The sequence below is a fragment of the Aulonocara sp. 'chitande type north' Nkhata Bay genome, linkage group LG16 (assembly GCF_057382095.1).
Source record: "Aulonocara sp. 'chitande type north' Nkhata Bay isolate Kocher_YH1m ecotype deep benthic linkage group LG16, A_spYH_male_GT1.1, whole genome shotgun sequence".
Classification (NCBI taxonomy): domain Eukaryota; kingdom Metazoa; phylum Chordata; class Actinopteri; order Cichliformes; family Cichlidae; genus Aulonocara; species Aulonocara sp. 'chitande type north' Nkhata Bay.
Window position 1 is genome coordinate 17,183,181 of NC_141359.1, and position 20,791 is coordinate 17,203,971.

The 20,791-nt window shown below is 40.8% G+C and overlaps 1 long non-coding RNA gene across 1 annotated transcript in view; it reads right to left on the minus strand.

The window, feature by feature from the left end:
* LOC147311254 (uncharacterized) overlaps positions 1–10,967 on the minus strand; it is a 70,993-nt gene extending 60,026 nt beyond the window's left edge. Inside the window, exons 1-2 of the long non-coding RNA XR_015125428.1 lie at positions 10,264–10,967; positions 8,998–9,177 (exon numbers count right to left, since the gene is read on the minus strand). This is a non-coding gene — a long non-coding RNA (uncharacterized LOC147311254). The remainder of the gene's footprint in view (positions 1–8,997; positions 9,178–10,263) is intronic.
* Positions 10,968–20,791: the final 9,824 nt, after the last annotated feature.

Below are 20,791 nucleotides of genomic sequence, written 5' to 3' on the forward strand. Positions count from 1 at the left end.
TATTGTTATGTTAATATTTTTCTTAAATTGAACATTGTTGAAGGTTTGCAAGTAATTGCTCGGTAATCTATAAATGCAGACAGATTACATGTTGCATAAAGTCTGAATGAGACTCGACTCGACTGGATGTATTCTGGTTACATTTCTACAGAACAGGAAATGTAATAGTTAAATATACATTTCTGTCCGTGTAGACAGCAACAGATATGATATGATTTTCAACAGTTTATCATAGTTAATTGACCCCATTTAATTGTAGGCTGTCAGCCGGCAGACTCAGACGATCTCATTTTGCAGCAAAAATAATAACTGAAGTGAGATAAATTCATCTTACAGATATTACAGATATAAAACATATATCGACAAAGTTTCACTTTGAGCACATAATTTGCAGTTTGCACTTGTTATTATGATAATCAGCATATTACAAAATTACAAATTGCACTAATATTGTATCATGCATGAAGTATTGTGATAATATTCTATCATGCTGTGTTTTGACATTCCCACCACTAACATCCATCTATCTCTGTCTCCATAGTGTCCAAGATAAGATGTGCGTATGTTAAGCACCTTTGCTTAGGAGGCTTCCAGTGGGCACTGTAGTTAGATCCCTGAACCATGTTAACTGGCTCCCTCTGATGTGGGAGAGCAGCAACTCTACAATAAGCCAATCCTGAATAACCAAACTCCTGATACGATCCGCTATCACGTACCACAGGCTTGATTTGTTCCTGTGGGGCCATCACCTGCAGGAGGAGGCTTGGTGTTCTGATGCTTTGTGGGCTGGGTGGCAGTCAAAGGCAGACGCCATGGTGTCCAATCCCTTAGATGTGGCACTCTCATTTCAATTTTATGATCAAATATACAAGATTTAAATCTATTGACGGATATGCCATGTATGATATACTGGCACAAAACTGTCATTGTAATAACTTTATTTTCACTCTCACTGTGTTTATAGGAAGGTATTAAAATTTTAAACAGGGACAAAAATGACATGAGCAAAAGATTTACAGACAGTGCCATGTCATCTTAAAGTGTTATTGAGAGCAAGCGAGCAAACACTTGTTTTTAAGGAGTAATTTGGAGTTGAAATATATTTGCTAAATATAAAATCTCCACTGTGTTCTCTCCTGCCTTCAGGTGTCTGTCTAAGTGGGTCGTCATTACAACGGACTCATTTTAAATGAAACAGATATGATCTCCTGGTAAATGGACTGACTTTTTCAAGTCTTATTGACCACTTAAAGTGCATTACAGCAGAGGACTGAATCACTGACCCTCCAATTAGCGGAAGACCTCCTGAGCCACTGTTATTATAATTAATGTAATTATAACAAATTACAGAAATAGTGCTAAGCGATGATGACCACAAGGAACAACCAAAAGGGACAGAAAAAGCTGCAGTGGCATCAGTGCTGGGAGGAGAAGTAAAGTGCTTCAATCAGAAAAGTAACAGATGCCTCATCAGAAAGTTGGGGCTGTGCTGCTCAGAGCAACATCTGACCTGCTGATAGACTGCTGCTGCTGTAAATGCTGTGTGCTGCTAAATGAACTGGTCCAGGCATAGCAGTTCACTGCACTGTGGTCCCACTGTGAATTCCAGATGACAGCACTAATGGATGATCCCGGGGTGCAATCATCTCTATCCCTGCTGCCCTGTTCAGCAGATGGGCTGTAATTCCAATTCAGACCTCTGAGGCTGAGAGCTCCTTAATTCAGACATGCAAAAGTCATTAAACTTCTTACATATATACTCCTGCTGGAGACCTATGATTATATAATTTCAATTGATGTAAGGAAAAAGAGCCGTCCTCCAAATACTTTCCTACAATTACATTTGACAGTTGGTCTGGAGGATTAAACCTAAGATCATGTTTGCCTCCATCTGTGTATCTATACTACTGTATGAGTATGTTCGTTTACAGTCGCTGGAACAACCGTGTTAACACAATTAACCGCAACATCACAGAATAGCCCAGCAGCACATAACCACTAGCAAGATCCCAGCATGCCTGGCACATTTTTTTCTTTTTCTTTTTTTGCATGACTCAGATCCCAAAACATATTATTTTAGGCATATAGACCTCAAGTGTGTAACTTAACTCAGATACACAGAATACTGGCAGAGAAATGTCATGTTTCTGCTTAATGTCAAGCTGCTCTACCCATTCGGCCAACATTTTCTCTCCAGCTTCTCAAATATACCGTTAGGTAACAGTTACCAAAGTTAAATGAGTTCAGGTTCACTGATGGAGCTAAGTTCAGGCCTCTGAAACAGCAGTGTTTCAAAAAGAGCAGGCGTAAACTTCAGACTCAGTCTCACCGCTGCTGTTTTTTATTTTTATATTTGCTTTGATATGAAGCATTTAACCTTGCTAGCTTAGCTTACGTAACCTTAATGCATGATCACTAGCAATTTTGGGAAAGAGAATTTAATGGATTCAAGTTCTACCATTTTTTAGGAGGATTAATTACATTGTATGATACCTTAATTCAAATAATAATTAAAGCGAGTTGATTAACACGCCGCTGCAGCACACCCCATGACCCTGACCCACATCCCAAACCAGCTGTTGAATGCCTATAAAATATAAGGATGTTTAAATGTAAGAGAAAGCAAAGAGGGAGATGATACTTCAATTTAAACCACAAACATGTTTTCACACTTCGTGCACAACATCTGATCCAGTCTTTGTTGAGAAGTTGACTTCGGCAATGAGCTAGTGCAAGATGAGCTGGCCTGAACGTGTTCAGGGATTTAAGCTCTAAATGCACAGATAACAAGTGGTGTACTTCCACCTGTGATTGACCTGCGCGAGTGTCTTACTGTTCAAGCATCCAGCCACAGGGGAGCTTGGCTGCAGCAGAGCCTGAACCCTCTGGGGAGCAGGGTAACAGAATCGCAGGCTTATACAGATATCTACACAAAGGACAAGCTGGCGCTGGCAGGTGGCCCCAGCATAGATAAGTGTGTTTTCTGTTTTGGGGGAAAGGAGGCGGGGGTGTGAGTGAAGGAAAGACTGCTCACTTACTGGCCTGTTTCCTTCTGAGAGTGATGATGCCTCCCGTGGGCGTAACACGCAAGGAGGTGGGACTCTTGAGTGTACTGTAGACATGCTTATGTCTGCGTTAATGCATGAGAGCCTTCCCCCACCCCCAGCAGTCTGAACACACAGTCAGAAGCCATAAACTCGCTCCTTTCTTATCCTTTTTGAAAAGTTCAAGTTTACAGCTGTTTCATTTAAAACTTAGAAGAAAATGCATTAGCTAAAGCAGCATCTTTGTCACCTACACAGAATCTAACAGCAGGCAGTTTTTCATTTAAAATACTTTTTAAATGATTTTTGAAATCCTCAGATCAAATTAGCTGGCATCTTATTTTTCAAACATTTCTTTAAGTAATCATAATAAAGGAATCAATTTGATGCACAAGCTAAGATAACCCCTTTTTATTCCTTCTACTGAAACTGCTTAGGTTTCTGTGAGGCACACTGTATCATGCATGGAACGGCACTTATAGTGCTTTTCTACTCTGAGTACTCAAAGTGCTTTCTTACTACAATTTTTAACTTTCCCCCCTATACCTAAGCCCTAATTCCACACATCCAACCACTGACCTTTGTCTGTTGAACAACCAACTCTACCTCCAGAACCAGCCAAAGTACCTGAAACGATGCACAGTGAGTATACGGCACATGTTGGTCTTTGTCAACCCTCTTCTTTTGTTATTGAGAATTGGTACCACAAAACCTACAGTATTAGCCGTCAAAGTTGTTAGCACTTTTTACTGTTTTTTGTTTATTATGTGCGAATCTCCTCAAGCTCACTAATGGAAATGAAAACCATTGAAAATGCTCAAATATGTATTTGAGAATTACATACATACAGTAGGCTGTAACTAAGCTTGGTATATCGAAACAGATAAAAGTTAACGATACAGCTGCTAACACGCACTTACCTAAGATACATCAAATATTTAGAGGGCTAATATAGAGGCGTATTTGCATGTAACACACATGCTGTTACCTTCAGAATGAACAAAGTCCCGTACTTATAAAACGGGGCTTTCCTACATGCATTTAAAAGGGTGTGTTTTGACTCAAACCATCATCTTATCCTAAAACTAACAAAACGGAAAGCAACATTTATGCCCATTTCGCTCCGTGGAGTTAAAAAATTGAAATGATTAAAACTAGTTGTGATAAAATAAATACGATGGACTTTGTTTCATTGAGTCTCATCTTACTGTATTACTCAAAGAAGAATACCAAATGTGAAAAATAACAGACCCACAGGACCAGAGCTTTGCTTTTTCCTGCTTAGCAACTCTACCGGCAGATCAACTGTTTGATTGTACCCCTTCAGTCTATTTCTCAATCATTCCACCCGTCCCACTATTTAAACACACTCATCTCTCACTGGAGCAGGCTCTGACAGCAGAATTTGCTTTTTTTGCAGTGAGGTGACTTGCAAGATACACAAATAACACAGAGGTGCATTTATGGTATTTGTATAATCCATGAAGTGAAAATTAGGGACTATTTAGATGAAAGGCAATTAGACAATTACAGCTAATGAGGCCAATCCTTTTCTTTCACCCCAAAGAGTCCACAGACTAATTATCAAATTAAAGAATGCTTCTTTTCTCCCTCTGACCCTGCGCTGTCGTAAAGGGAGGGTGCTTTGGGAAAGGCAAACATTGGTCTACTCTGTGGAGGCCGAGGCCGGAGAACAGGCAGGCAGCATTTAGAAAGTGATGGGCGTATTAATCACTGCTTAAGCTGAGACAGCTTTATGGTCTGCCGGGCAGGCGGACACACACAAGTGTAGAAACATGAACAGACACTCTGCTACTCGGTCCATTATACATCATGCAGGACTGTGCTAAGAGGGCCAACAGCCAAACAGGAAACATGGTTGTAGCCACAGGAAGTAGAGCAGCTCATATGACTAGCAGACCCCGCTGGTGAAACTTCCTACTCTAAGGAGCTCAAAGAACTCCACCTGACATGCACCAAGACCTTCCAACATGTTTGTTCATCCACAGCGTGAAGCTAAACAATCACTATGATACAACAGTAGATGGAACAAAATGTGATAAGAAACAATTGCGGGAGTTTCCTCCAGTCAAGATTCATTTGCTTTCCTCTGCAACCGAGCATCTGTTGGATTCTTATTCTGACTAATCAAACAGCGTCTGTTTTCTCTCTCAGTACTTGGAAAGCTGATCAGCTTCGATGGGATACCAGGGAAAATGTTTCCCAGTGTCCCCCTTAACATGTCTGTTGCCAAGTGGTTCAGTTCCTTTATGGTACAAAGGGTTTAGCTCCAAAACGGCTCTCCAAAAAATTTCACGGTCTGTTAATATCATCCCTCAATTAGCTCTAATTTAAGTCAGACCATACATTATCCCCTCTTCCTCCCCTTCACCACCAGCCCCCGGACTGGCGTCTCTTTTTTTGCTGGCTTGAACTACAGCTGCACCTACCGGCAACCGAGAGTCACAATCAGAGTTCGGCTCAGCTCCTTGTCATTCAGCTCAATCTAAGATGATGATGATGTTAAGCTGGATGTTAGCAGCATAAATATATACCATTTCGTTTTGCAAGTAATTCTCCCTTTAGTGCAATGATACAAGAATAAATCCACGCAAAGCACGACCCCTTTCACACAAAAAAGACCAAGCGTTACACAGGTATCAAATTTCTCCCAACACAGCTCACGGGAATCAGTTTAACTGCTACTTTTCCTTCGTTTTCCCGCTTCCCACTTCAAATTCTTCATCAGACGTGAAGTCATTTTCTGCTACCCCTGTTTTACTTTCTCGTGCAATGTTAGGGTCAGGGGTCAAAGGTTCTTTTCACATCGCCGTGCCTGCCCAGAGCAACCCGGCAGGTGCAGGCTGTAACAGCCACCTGTCTCCAAGGAGAGACTTCTGCTAGAAAAGCCAAAAATGCTCCCAGTTGCCCCGTGCTCAGCGCCAGTGACTGTCCCAAAAGCGCTTCTCGTCATCGCGTCTTTGCGCAGTGGTAACAGCAGCCAGAGGGGTTGATGAGAGTTCACAGCCCCTCCTCAGTGACAGTAACTCCTCCTGTCACCTGCTTTCATATGGCAGGGGTGTCAGTGTATGGTGAGAGACTCCAGCTGACACTTTTGACACGGCTGGACTTGATGAGGACTGATGGGAGGCTGTCAGCAGAGTGACACATTAAGCAGCTTTGTCACAGATCAGCCGGTGAGTTTTATGCAAAGCCAGGCCTTGTGCTTACTTGGAGATGACCTTCCGAAGTTCACTAGAAGTCTTGCAGATGCGGCGCTGGGTCGAGTTTAATTTTTCAACGATGCCACGCAGAGATCGTCAAACACGCACGCACACACTCACCTTTGGACACACACACACACGCTCTTCCTTTAAATTCACCCGAGGAAGTTCAAGTGCAGAAGAAAGCATATGATTTTTAAGTACTAGGTAGTCATTAAAGTTTAGACTCAGAAAGCCAACTCTGCCTTACACGTCCCTCTTGTGAATATTAAAGACGTAAAAACACTGAATGTGAAGTTAAGTTTGTTAAGGTAAACAGAAAAAAATTATGCGGTTTGCATGAGAAGAAGCTTTGGGTATAAGCTCTGTGGCCTTGCTAAGTGTGTGGGAGCTGGGATGATGGGAAATCTTTAAGGAACCAGCACGAGGAAAAAAAAGAACGAGAAGGCTGGAGTTTACCTCTGTTGGTTTTATTTATATTTTCTGTATTTTGTCTGAAAAAAATAAACTCAGTGACTATATTTTATATTCAACTAAAGTCAGTAAAAAAAAGATGCGCTTCAGAAACAATTTGACACAGCAACTTTTTAAAAATTAGACCTCAAATTAAAGCAGAATTTCTCAATTCATACGTGTATTTCCTGTGGCAATATAACCAGGAAACTCATCTAATAAATCTAAAAATAAATTTGCAAATCAAATCTTAATTTGTCAAATACTAAAGTAACTGTTTACTTCCAGCCGCGACATATTTATAACAGTTTCGTACCTTCATTCATCAAACGCAGATGTTAACTTTTTAAACACAGGCCTCCTCAGTTCCACGCTAGACCTTTTAACATCATAATTCTTGAGAGTCACTCCATTTAAACTAGAAATGTGGGGGCTCCATGTTGTAGCTCCTTAAAACAGTCATATATTCCCATCAAGACTAACATAGACTTATTTGCTCATTTGTCTGAATTGTAAGAATAATTTGTGTGAATGTGCTTTTATACCTCCCCAGTGATCCATAAATCACAAAGGGCTCTTTGTGGCCCACCAACATATATATATTTTCCCTTTTGTTTAGACACTATAATCTTGATTCATAGTGTGACAAATCTACTTGCAGAATTTGTCACGGAGTCACTTTAGATATATGTTTTGACATAAATTTCCTTTTAGCCAGAGCCACCACCATTCCACTTTGATGACTTTGGTGATGACCTGAGCCGCACAGACAGGTCTGACGCTCATCTGTCCAGCGTGCTCTCCAGAAACACAAAGAAATCATGAAAAAAAGGAAACTTCTTGTTCAGCTTTATTTGCAGTTGGTGTCAGAGAGCAGTAAGGAAGTTGCGCACCTTCCTCCAGGTGAAGGAACAAGTAAAATATTGTGTTACCTACATGCTAGCTAAACCAGCTTCAACAAAACACACCTTATAGTGTATGTATAATATACGGCTCTATTATATTTTGAGTTCAGACGACCACACATCAGGACTTTACTTATGCATATAACTGAAAAAAGCATCTTTTTTCTTTGCATATTATGCTTAACTTGACTTTAGCAACATCTAACAAAGCTGATAATACCCTATCCTTGCTGATGAGTCACTGACTCGTGCCTGTATTAGGCACTTGGGGAAGACACTGGATTTACTTCTTCTCCAGTGCAGGCGAGTTGGAAACTATCATCTTCTGTGTGGAGTCGTCTGTGTGTGCATGAGACTTAAAGACAGAAAAGTATTTCGCTTTAGCAGCAGGAGTGGGAAAACAATTGTCCCTGACTGATTTTCCCCTAACCCCATAATGAAGCCCATGTGTACGACTGGCCTTTCAACAAGCTGCAAATCTGTGCGCGGCCCACTCTCCACTTGATTAAAGCAACAGCCACTCACCTGCTCCTCATTAGCCTGGACCAGCAACAGACCCAGCTAAATAAGTTAGCACCTGTATGTTCCAGTTCGGCATGCCTTCTACATATATGTAATATGTGTGTGTTTTAAGCTGACAGCCTTATAAATGATGGGATGGATTTAGCCGCCGTGATGCTGCTGCTGCTGCTGTGTGTGAGAGGGCGAGGAAGAGAGATGGATGTGTGGAGGCAAAAGGGGGCTATGTGCGGAGAAGTAGCAGGGACATGTTCTGTGTTTTGGGTCTGTTGAGATAGATGAGGGACTGGGCTTGGAAACACTCATTAGCCATAATCATTGTCCCTGAAGGGGAGCAGATGGTGGCAGGCACAAAAGAAAATAAAAATTTGTTTTCTATAGAATTATACGTATATGAATGAATGAATGCAAGAAAAACACACACAAAATGACCCAAAGATAAAGAACACAGCCATCAACAATAGTAGGTCATTCCAAAAGTGTGTATGTGTGGGTAAACAAAACACAGTTCATATCCCGGTGTAGATGTATGTTGCGGTAAATGTGCTCAGACATGCTGGTCATTACAGAACAACCCTAAAGGGCATTGTGTGGGATGGGATCATCAGAGTGCTGTTGTGTTTCTGTCTGGTTCCTGGTAACCAGTGACTCCGATGACCTCTGCCTGCTCTGAATGGAAGCATATTAACACTCCAGGCTCTCAGCAACATTTAACCAATTTGGTAAATTATCTGTGAGGCCACTTTTATAGGACTTTCTTATTATTCAGAAGGCGGGGGAGTAGAGAGAGAGAAAGACAGAGGGACTTCATGAAGGGATATGGGCACGCAAAGTCTGCTCTCATTTACATACATTACCAGTCGTCTTCTTTCCCAGAGTCCCATAGAGGAAGCACCTGTTAGCCTCTCGCGGTCTTCCCCCTCAACCCCTCTCTCGTGGTTCTTTCATCCCTCCATCGCTGTAGCTCCTCAGCCTTGACCTCCTAGAATCACCCCACAAGCAGGTGTTCTCAGTCAAAATTTTCCTCACAGCCTGCGTAGAGAAAAATGCAATGAGAGGAAAGTGACCAGGAGACCAACATGGCCCTTGCATAGGAAGGGGAAGACTTAGAAGCCTCGGCCCCTCCAGTGGGGTAACACTGAATCCAGGTGTTTGATACTATCACTTCTTATTTACCTCATGCGGACATACAGTTGTTCCCTGGGCTTCGACTCAAAACAAATTGCTGGAGTGGAGAGTTTGTAAAAGAGCTGTCTGTTCTGTCGGCAGAGGGGTTAAAGTTAATTTGATCGGGCATGTGTACTCTGGGCGAGGAGCAGAGAACATCTGCATTCAGTGGCATGGCCCCATTTGTTGCAATTTTGGGTCTCATTTCCATTTGCAAGAGAGATAACTGCTCGCATATGGAAGCAATAGATAGAAGAGGTCAATGCAATTTCTTTCACTTGGGGGGCTGATGCAGGGGGAAATACCCTCGTGCAGTAATCTCAGTTGGCATAGGAAGAAACAAAAATCTGGGGTTTGGGGAAAGGAATTCCTTTCAGTGCAGTGACTCCTTGATTCCTTTACCAGGCAGTAAGTATCCCACACCACTTCCAAACACTCCAATCACTCCTATTATTGCTGATGGGATCTGGGGACATGATGTTGTAGGTCCCATCCATGTTCACGCGCTTCCTAGTAATGGCATCTCAAATCATATGTAGTGATAATGAATTAAAAATACCCTCATATTAGAGATGAACTGATTTGCAAAATTCATTTCTGATTCCAGTTTCTGGCATTTTTCCAAGTGTGTCCTGCTGATAGTGATTTTAATTCTAAAAACTATAGCTAACAGCATATGTAAGTAAAAATCTACTTTTATTCATTGCAAAATATATTTTTGTCATGAAAAAGAAATGATCATAGACTTTACAATTTCTCCTAAGCTCCAAGAACTCTTTTTTATTGGGAAGAAACAATTAACTCAAAATGACTTCCTGCACGCGCACCTTTAGCTACTATATTTTACCATATCAAACAAGTGCAGATTCAGTAGATTTATGTAACATAACAAATACAATCAGTTACTTACATAATTTTCTAGTATGTTTATAACTTTAACTGTCAACAAACCTTTTCTGTTTTTTCACTCATCACTGTAATTTTCCTCATAACTGCTTTCATTCTTTGCTGCTAACTGCTAGCTTTAGCTTTAGCTACTTTACGTTTGTTAGCTTCTTTAAAATATCCATGGTCAGCTGGGAGATGTTTTTTTCGGTTTGCTGTTATGAACATTTTCGTGGTGGTCCACTTGAGGTTTACTCTGGTGAACTTTGGGTCTTCACTCACAGTATAGATCTTCTACGCTGATGGCATGTTAGCATGTGGCTATGAGTCAGCATCACTTTGCATAAATGTTGCATGTTCACGAAATTAATGGGGCCGGCCGGTCACTGATCAGCCGATTCCAGTTCCAGGCCAATTGATCAGCGCATCTCTACCTAATATACTGCTCTAATATCTCTTTCTGAGGATACCAGCTTTAATCACATGGTAGCCATGCACTTTATCGTGCTTTATTGCCTAAAATGTCTTAAAATAAACTCATGCTGTATTATCTAGCTCTTTAAAATCATGATTTAGAAAATACATTTATTAGAAAACTGTTTACTGTAGTCATACAGTATATTAACTAAGAACTTTGGTCATTTTTGCAAAAAACAATCTTTTGTAACCCCAAAAGTTCCCCTTTACTGGCTCAAACAAAATAAAAATAAAAACATAACAAAAGGTTATGTAACCATCATTCTCATACATGCGCAAACAAAAACCCATCCATCCACGCTGACGTCTGCCCTGATTAGACTCTAAAATAATAGCTTCTGAAAAGCTTTAGCCGCTTGAACGTAAACATATGTTGTTTTAATGGCACTTGCTGAAATGACTGATGCTGCCATTATTCTTTTGAGGACAGTTTCTGACTTGTGATATGCAATGTCATAACTGGTTTGCTGTGGTTGTAGCAAAGTACAATTTCCAGCAACAGGACTGTCATTTGTAATCGATGTTTTCAGTTCTCTTTCCTTTTTGGCGATGTTAAGTGAAAGCATAGCGGACGCACTAAGAGGCGATTTTTATTTCTTTTCTCAAAAGCAAACCACTGTACTGGTCAGTCGTATTGATTAAAGATGCAAGTTGAAAAACATATCAAATGCCGCTACAACATCATAAAAACCTCTCAGTAGGCATCTTAAGACTGTCTGTTACTCACTGGAGCTTTTCCCCTGAAAAACTGCCTAACTAATGGAAAACTCTGGGCACAAATTCCAGACATCATTATGTTACAGACGATAACTTCACAACATGTCGCACAATAATCAAAACAAGGGCCAATTTAATCTCCATATACTGGATGATTCCAATCTTCCCTTTCATAGTAGACAGTCTAAACTCAATATACTCAATCCATGCAGCTCTGCAAACCCCTAATAAGGCAAGTTTAAACCCCGAGCTTGCAACTGGCATGAAGTCACCAGAGAGCAATTACGCTTTAGCTTGAAAGTTAGCGAAGGACCAGAGGAATGTCTTTTTCCCCCTGTAATGCCAGGACTTTGGAGACTAATCTAATTGAGAGTCTTTTTTGTGTGTGATTATTTATGATTAGAAAGTGTTAGTGGAAAATCTGGAGGAGATATCTGGAAATGGGGAGTGTTTGATGCAGATCAGTGTCGTGCTGCTCTTCCTGATTAATTATGTCCGGAACATCTAATGGCTGCCTCCGCTACGGACGGGTTGCTTTTCACAAGACAAAAGCCCCCAAACTTTTTAAGGATTCTTTGAACTCAAAATGGGTTTTTTTTTCTTTTTCTTTTCTTTTCTGTTTTTTTTTTTTTAAATTATTATTATTTTTTTAGCCAGAGCTGAGTGAAAGTAATTCCTGGATGGAAATTTGGAGCTCTACATGTCTGGTTCAGACAAACTGATTTATGTCAACAAAAAAAAAGAAAGAAAGAAAGTATTTCTTTGGCAGCTGCCCTGTTTTCTATTAGCGATCCACTGAATATTATCAGTGCATTCTTTTGTTTCACATATGCTCTTGGTGTGCAGTGTATCTGTGGCCCTCCATGTGACTCAGTGTCCTGTCTCCTTACCAGTGCCCCCTGAAGCCCTCATTTCCTGTTGGAAGTTGGCTGAATTGGATAAAGGACATGGCTAGGGGCCTCTTGGGGCCTGGATTAGGGCCTGCAAGAGCACACAGAGCCAGTCTGGACATATCTCCATCCATCAAAAATCAAACCGACTCAAGGACCTATTCAATCCCAGCAGTAGAGAGGAATAATTCCCCAGCAGCTGAAGCAGATGCTTTTCATTTTCCTTCAAGGAACATGAGAGGTGCCGTTCAACCAAAGGTACGGTTAAGGTAATGTTTTCAGCTATAAGAACATTTTCACCTAAAGCAGCGGAACAATGGCTCTCCTCCATCGTGTTTTAGGAAGTGCGGGTTAGAATCTCGGGGTAGGACTATGCCCAAGAGCTGACACAGAGACGACTGTGTGTGTTGGGAGAGGGCTCATTAAGAGGACCCATGTGTGTTTAACAGATACCGAGGGCTCTCTTTCTTCCAATAACAACTCATTAATGAAGGTTTGTGTGTGTAAGGGAATTAGGGTGGCTGTAGTCATGAATCATGAGACACATCAGTCTTTTATTATTGATCAGATCTCAAACACAGGCAAACATAGCAGCAGTATGAGAAGCAGCTGTCCATACATATAGTGCATATACATATATATATGGTACAGAAAGTAGCTTGGGGGAATATTTTAAGCAAGTTAGTTACAGTGTAAGTGAGTGTTTATACCAACAGATCAGTAAAATAAAGCACACAGTGGTTATTATAGAGATTTAATATCACCATCATTATAGTTCAATAGCAGCATAATGAATCCAAGAAACACTGTTATTAATATTATCCTGTCCTGAGTGATGGTCAGTTTACTTACTATATTAACAACAGGATAAAGCAATACATAACAGTAAGAGGAAAAAATGTTTCATAATATACAAACCCAAGCAAGAACAATTTCCCTAAATTATATTGGCGGCTAATTTTATACTTCATAAATAAACACCACAAGTAAAAAGTGCACATGTTCTGATTTCATTTTAAATAAAAGAGAACATTTTTAAATACCACCCATATGAACTAAAACGAAAAAACATTTCAATGCAACTGCTTGTTTACAACCCAAACACTGAAGTCTCATGCCACGCACGATCCCGCATTTCAGCCCTACCGCAGCATTCTGGGCGTGGGACGGGGGAGTGTTAGATAAACTGAGCGGTGGAGAACAAAAATAAGAGAGGAGCGAGAGGAAGAGGAGCTGAGAGTAATCAGTTATCACTGCTGTGATTTATGGCCCGTTTTCCCATTAAGCGTGTTAGCTGTACAATGACAACAGCCCAGTTTATTGCAAAATACCTGCCTGCTTACAATAAAGAAGTGTTCCATTTTTTCCACTTCAAAGAATTTGGTCTGCTGCAGGGAAGGAAATGCAATTATAGAACAATAATAACATCGAAATGTAAAAAAGGGGGACGAATGTGGGTTGTTGTGAGGGGGGGAAGGGGTGGTTAATGGGCACGCAGCTTGGTATTCCTGTCTGTGGGATTCGGTGCCCAGTCGATTACAGAGCTGTCCAACTCATCTCGGAGCTTTCTGTGTGTTATTGCCTATCAAAAAGTGCTCACAGTCTCTCTTTTTTATGAAGTTCTTTAGAAAGCCTTGGACTGAAAAAAAAAGTGGTTTAACGGCTTGCTAAGTCGAGGCACGGACCCGCAAGATTCCACTACTTCTCTGAGAATGCAAATGGGAAACACATGTGCTTTGATGGCATCAATTCTTTTTTTTATTATTAGTTTGTTTTGAATTAGTCTTGTGATTGCTGGATCCTGGGAGGCTTTCACTATCCATTAAAATGTTGATTTGACAGAATAGACCACATTTTGGAGAGGTGCCTTCGAAAACTTTTAAAGGGTAGCATTGTTAATGATCATACTGAACTAATGCGAACATTGAAGGAGGCATAATTATGTAAATTTAGTGTAACTTAAATAATGTCGCAACCTTAGTACCCATTTCTGATGTTAATATATGCCAGGGTTTCTGAACAAAACTGAGTTAAATGCTATAATTTAGTAAAACTGACTAAATTATTTAATTTTTCTTTGTGACTCTAATGCTTAGAGATCTTACAGGTGGAATTTATATAAATCAACCGGAGTTGGACACCTTTTGGTAAGCCGGGCAGATTGTGGGAATGTTTGAGCTAATGTGCACTAAAGCAGGTAGCCATTCAAAGTGGCAGCATGGTCACAACCAATAAGCCAATGGTGATTGGGCCTCTTCAGGCTGGATTTATTTTAATTCACTAATCCTGTAATGGCGAAGCTGTGTATCCCTGACTGTGGGGCTCCTTAAAGGATTGACAGAGCCGAGCAATAGCCAGCCTTTCTCACTGCTTCAACAGAAAACTCACAGAGCCACTAAATGGTATTTGACTCCTTAAGCTCCTAAAGGACTAAGGTTAGGGCTGACAGGGGTGCAGGGATTGAGGAAGGATGCGGGGCTATTTCTCGGTGTGTTGATGGTAGTGGTGGTTTCGAGGCCAGGAGGAGGGAGTGGTGTGGCAGGGACAGAACAGACGAAACATTCACCCAAAAAGTGCATCGCCTGGACTAATGGGGAAATTATTTATGAACTATTTGCAGTGCACCTGAAAATACCTCCAGTGAAATTATGTTTGGCAACCTGAACTGCTTTGAAGTCAATGGAGTGGCAATAAAAATTAGGCCTTCATTAGAGAGCTGGGCCTTTCAAACTGAATTGGCCCAGTCTCGGCGGGTCAGGGGCATTTAGACAGTGCCTTGCTTCCTTTAGCTCTGGCAGCCACAGACACATGGAAGCAATTTGGCCGATTCTCTGCTGTTTTTATGATTTTCCCCTTTAATTTTTTTTCTCACCGCACTGCGTTCCTTTTATGTTGCATTTAGGAAATTAACACTAACCGATAAATTACTTTGTAAATAAAAAAAAAAAAGGTAGAGCTTAAGAATGTTGAAATCACGGGTAGCCCAAGGGCCGCTATTCTCCCAGCAACAAAGAAATCCTTGATAACTGTTTAGATATATCATCTAACAGCCAGCCTTTATTTTATCAAGTGTATATAATTTTTCAGTTGAAATAAATGCAAGGCATTCATCTCCCTTGTGTGCAGTGCTTGTGCTGCGTGGCCACTCGGAAAATAGCGCACTTAAGAAAAAAACAAATGACTCGAAGGAATTCGAGGGTCATTTTCAAACTGCTTTATGCTTTGGTCAAGTACAGATCTCATTCACAAAAATGAAGGCAGTCGGTTGAAGTGAAATTGTGTAATCTTCAGAAAACCAGACGCGCTAAAGTCCAGAGGACTGTAATCTTCAGAGATGTGAGCTAATTACTTAATCGCTTACATTTGTAAATCTTATTATTGTAAAAGAAATTGCTGTAGTGATTAAATTACTGATATTTATCTCCTAATAGCGCTGATTAGGAGGTGATGCTAATCTGTCATTCTGAGAGGCCGATATTAACGGCATCAATCTAACAAAACAATAAACACTTAATATGAAAGAGAGGTTTTGTGCACTAGAGGGACCAGATGGCCCGGCTGCTTTAGTCTGGAATGTGCAATTCACTGGCTTGCTTAGCTACACCGCTAATGATGGGAACCACAAACTGTTGACTTATTTAATTGAGTTGTTTTGCCCCATTAACCTGTTGTCTGACACAGCGGACACATGATTTGGGAATAAGAAGGCTTTTTCTTTAATGCTAAGCAAAAAATCTCTCAGACTTCTTTTCCTATGTGCAAGTTTTTGAGTTTATTTTTATTTTTTTTCATTTTGCCTCAAAGATCTAATTTGTTATGTTGAAAAAACCTTGGCGGTTTATCATAACATAATTGATGTGCAATAGAAACACATATTTCATAACTTAAATGCTATTGCAATGACCCGAACAGATGAACGGCATTAATGCTTTTCCTAAACACACCACTTTCTCTTTTTTTTGTTGTCTCTGCCCTGATTTTGCCTTATTTTGCGCACCACTTCTAAACGCTTTGAAAAATCCCACACTGTGGTAGTGTGTGAAGTAATCCTCCAGTGCTTGCTCTAATGCTACAGAAGTAGCCATAAATTATGCATCAGGAATATGTATATGTATTGACTTTAATAAGTGCTATTTCCTGCATCCCAGCTTTTGTACCTGCTGAAGAATCACTGGGGTGCTTCCTAACACTAGACACGCATGCTTGTTCTCTCACTCACGCGCTCCTCTACCGGCTTTCGGCAGGGGAAAAATGAAACGAAAAAGCGCATAATTAAAACAATACCAGAGACTCCTCTTGTTTGGGGGTTCTGCTTCAGGTTTCACAGTTGCACTTGACAACGTTGGAAGAATTTGCTGGAACTGTCGGGGAGCGTTAGAGTAAATAAGTAAACTCTGTTTTGTTATATTGCGACTCCTAATAAAGTCAGCACTGACAGGAGTTCTCTTGCTCTGTCTTTACCCGAGTTCTCCTCAGGTTTTTTTTTATTCCTGCGCATCCCTGACTTGACTTTCCATCGAGTGTTAGTGCTGAATACCTGATGACACAGAAAAACAACAACGCAACTCATTTAACAAAGCACTGGCCACGCCGCGCACACTCAGACGCATTCAGAAACAAATGTTGCTCTGCTCTACTCGTCCACATTCCCAGTTTTCCGGCCCCTTCGTCCCTCTGTCCTGACCCTGAATGAGGTTTAATGCGCTGCGCATGTCATTTGTCGACTTCTCCTTCCATTCTTCAGCTAGTTGGCCTCTAGTGCTTAGAGCCTGTGAATGCTAACATGTCTTACCTTGCCCTGGGCGAGAAAGAAAGCGAGCATACCTGGTGTTTGGCCATTCTGCTCCGCTAGTCTCTCTGGAAACCTCAGACAATAACATTCATGGACTCTCCCGAACACACATAAAAACACACGCGCGGCCTGACAGTGAAGCTAAGGTCTTCCTGGCACTTGTCAAAAATCGAAATAAATGCTTGTCCTTTCCGCGTGTGAGCCGGCCATGCGGTGCCCTTCACACTGAGAAGGAGGCCAAAATGGCTGTTGACACAAGTAGACAGCAAACTCTCTGCTCCGACGCGGACGCTCATTCCCTCGTGCTGTTATAACACAATTCGCCGCACAATCAACATTCCAAATACAAGTGGTAAAAAGAAAAGGAGGGGTGGCGAGTCAATCAGCAGCCTTAACTGTGAAAACCACAAAGAAGATGTCATCAAACAAAAATGCTTAGGTACACATGCTGAAAGATGGGTGCTAAACAGAGGAGGCAGGGCCCTGTTAAAATGACATCGGGGACAACCACTCAACAGCTGCATGAGAGTGCCATCTGTTATAAAAGATGGAAAATGGAGGGCAATATAAGGGAACACTGATAGAATAACAGCAACAAGGGGAAGGGAGTCATCACCAGTATAAGCATGTGCTGATTGAGCCTGGCTCTTTTTAACCAGCAGGCCTTTGGAGACCTGCTAGTTGGCAGCGGGGTCACAAGAGTACCCGTTAAGACACAGCGCTTCAAAAAGCTCCTCGTGCTTTATCGAGCAACTGCGTCTTATGTGGAATGCGTCACGCTGAGACTCACTTAGTCGTGGTGGGACCTGTTCTGATTGAGGTAACAGCTGGGATATGACATCAGCGGGCCAGAGTGTTGGCCATGTTTTCACTCACTGCAGCAATTCTGGTCTTAAAAGGTTCCATCAGTACCACTCTAGTGAGTTGCTTTTCATCTCTTTGGCTGTGCAATTCACCAGCTGGTCAAAGTGCCCCTCAGTGAGAGGGATGGAGACGCCAGAGTGCTGTACTCATAAGTGGCTCATTGTCTTTACGCCGCAAAGAAGGGAACAAGTGAGATATATTAAAACACATGCACGCAAGGACATATATTAATAATATATATTCATATAAGGTTACTGTAACCATCAGGAGATACATTTTTTCCATTTATGTGTGCTTTTATAACTCAAACCAAATGGCACCTATCTCTCTCACCCATGACAAAAAATGGCTTTCATGTGTGGGAGATGTTTTGGCAACACTCCCCAAACTTCAGTTTGACCTCTGCACAGGTACTTGTGAATGAATTTTCATGAGTGGTGCTGAGCTGCAGTGAGTTTTGGATTCAGCCTCCAGTCACAGTTTCCAACGGGGGCCTCTTAAAAATACTAAACTCAGCCTCCTCAAAGCACACACTGTGATTTAGCACTTGAATATTTGTAACATAAAAATCCCTTTTCGCCCTGCGTTCTGTCCAAGTATCTTTCCACTGTGTCACACCGAGGGACCAATTGAGACAGAAATCTATTTGCACGGCTCTGTGGTGTGTACAAATCTACGTCGAACAAAAAGCACACATCGCCTGGAGTGAGTAAATCACCAGGGTGGAAGAAAAGAATGGTGAAAAAAAAAAAACTGGCAAAATGCAGCTACAAAGCAGCTTATCACATTTAGCATGTGCTTATTAGGCCTCGTGCCTCTGCGCCGGCTGCTGAGAGACTGAGTTTAGCTATTTGAACTGGTTCAGACTGATGGTGAGTCTGGGGTATTCTGATGAAATGCAGTGACATAGTCAAACTACCAGGAGGCCTGCTGTTTGGCTTTTCTCTCGGGTAAAAGGGAGACAAAAAATACACACCTCAGATAAACGCTCTATGTTATATTTGTATAACAAACTTAGCGTGTGACTTTAAGTTTACGTGAACTGTTTAGCAGACAGGACTTACATTTGTGTGATAATGCCCCCTGTTAGCCTTTACTGTACGTTAGTCACGATACGGACTAGCTTGTTCTGCACATGTACAAAAAAGACCTACATGTGTAAAAACCTGAAAAAAAAAAAAACAGGCCTGCAGCTCTTATTTGCTTCATATGTATAAAAAAATCACACACATGTTAATTCTGTGAATCTTTTCATGTTCATTATACCACTGTGTATAGTGAACGTCAAAAACGGCAGCTCGTAAACATCAAATCAGAATCAGAATACTTTATTCATCCCATTCCATTATTCCCAAATGAGGAATAATGGAATTATTGTTCCAAATTTCTCACACAGTGTGTAACGTACACGTGATTTTGCAGATCTTTTTGAGCTTCTAAACATAAAAAATACAAGGATTTTAGTTTCATTAAAAATAATTCCCTAAAAGCTATACAGGTTTTGATAACTCTGGCACCCTAGGCAGTTTATATATGAAGTTTTATGCAGATTGATTAACATGTTGAGTTAAAAGTATAGACGTACATCTACTACGATCATTATAGGAAAGAAGTTAGTATAAAACATTCAGGTTAAATTAATTAATTCATTACAATTGGAAAAGGGGTGTGAAGAAATTACAAGTTTGACATTAAGTCAGGGAAACAGGCTTTTATATTCATGTCATATTTTATGAAATATACGAAAATTCTAATGTTAACGTTAGCCCTTACTTGCCTTGTCAACACCTTATATTTTGCCTGAGGAAACAGACCTGAAAAAAACAATTATGTAATGACAACACATGTTGTTCCTAGTAAGAAAAAAGCCCTGCAAACATTGACTTTGAATGTAAGTATGATTATCAGAAAATGGATCCAATGCAAAGAAATTTCGAGTTTTTACACTGTTAAAAAAAATAGTTACAAAAACTTAAAGACAATGTATTTCAATACATTTCCAAGATTCATCCAGCTGTGACTGTTATTGTTGACTAACTAACCTTAAATGTAACTATTTAACCAGGGTTTGGACTAGCAGCGGGAGAACACTAGTTTGTTACTTTTCTGCCTGAGGTTTTTGTGTTAGCATATCAGGCTACGTCCACACGTACCCGGGTATTTTTGAAAACGCAGATTTTTCTATGCGTTTGCACCTTTCGTCCACACGTAAACAGCGTTTTTGGTCACTGAAAACGAAGATTTTTAAAAACTCCGGCCAGGGTGGATATTTTTGAAAACTCCGTTTTTGCATTTAGGTGTGGATGAGAAAAACGGAGAAAACGCAGCGTCAAAGGTGTGCGCATTTTTTGACATCACACTGTGCGCCACGTTATTGTTTCGGTGAAATTAATTTCTACAATACTGTTACTGTTAATTCTACTCTTTGCAGTGTTTAAATGCTTACATATACACACACAGTTACTGTCCCTCCACACATACGATTTGGTTCTGCTTCTATGCCCCAGCTTTGTTTACTTTTTCCCACCGAGGCTTCTAGACTTCTGATTGGCCAACATTTCTGCACGGTTAGAAATATATCGGCACCTGTTCCTTTGGCATGTTCATAGCAGCGTTTTCCTTCATTTCTGCCTTTACGTGTGGACGGGATTATTTTTTAAAACGGAAAATCTCCATTTTCAAAAATACCCGTGTACGTGTGGATGTAGCCTCATATCTACATTTTCAAACTATTGTTTGACTATAATTTTATCTAAGGAATGCTGAATACTTAAAATTAAGAGGACACAACTGCAAGTTAGCTTAAATGTGTATTCCCATAATATAGCAGTTAGCTCTCACCTCACAAGCAGAA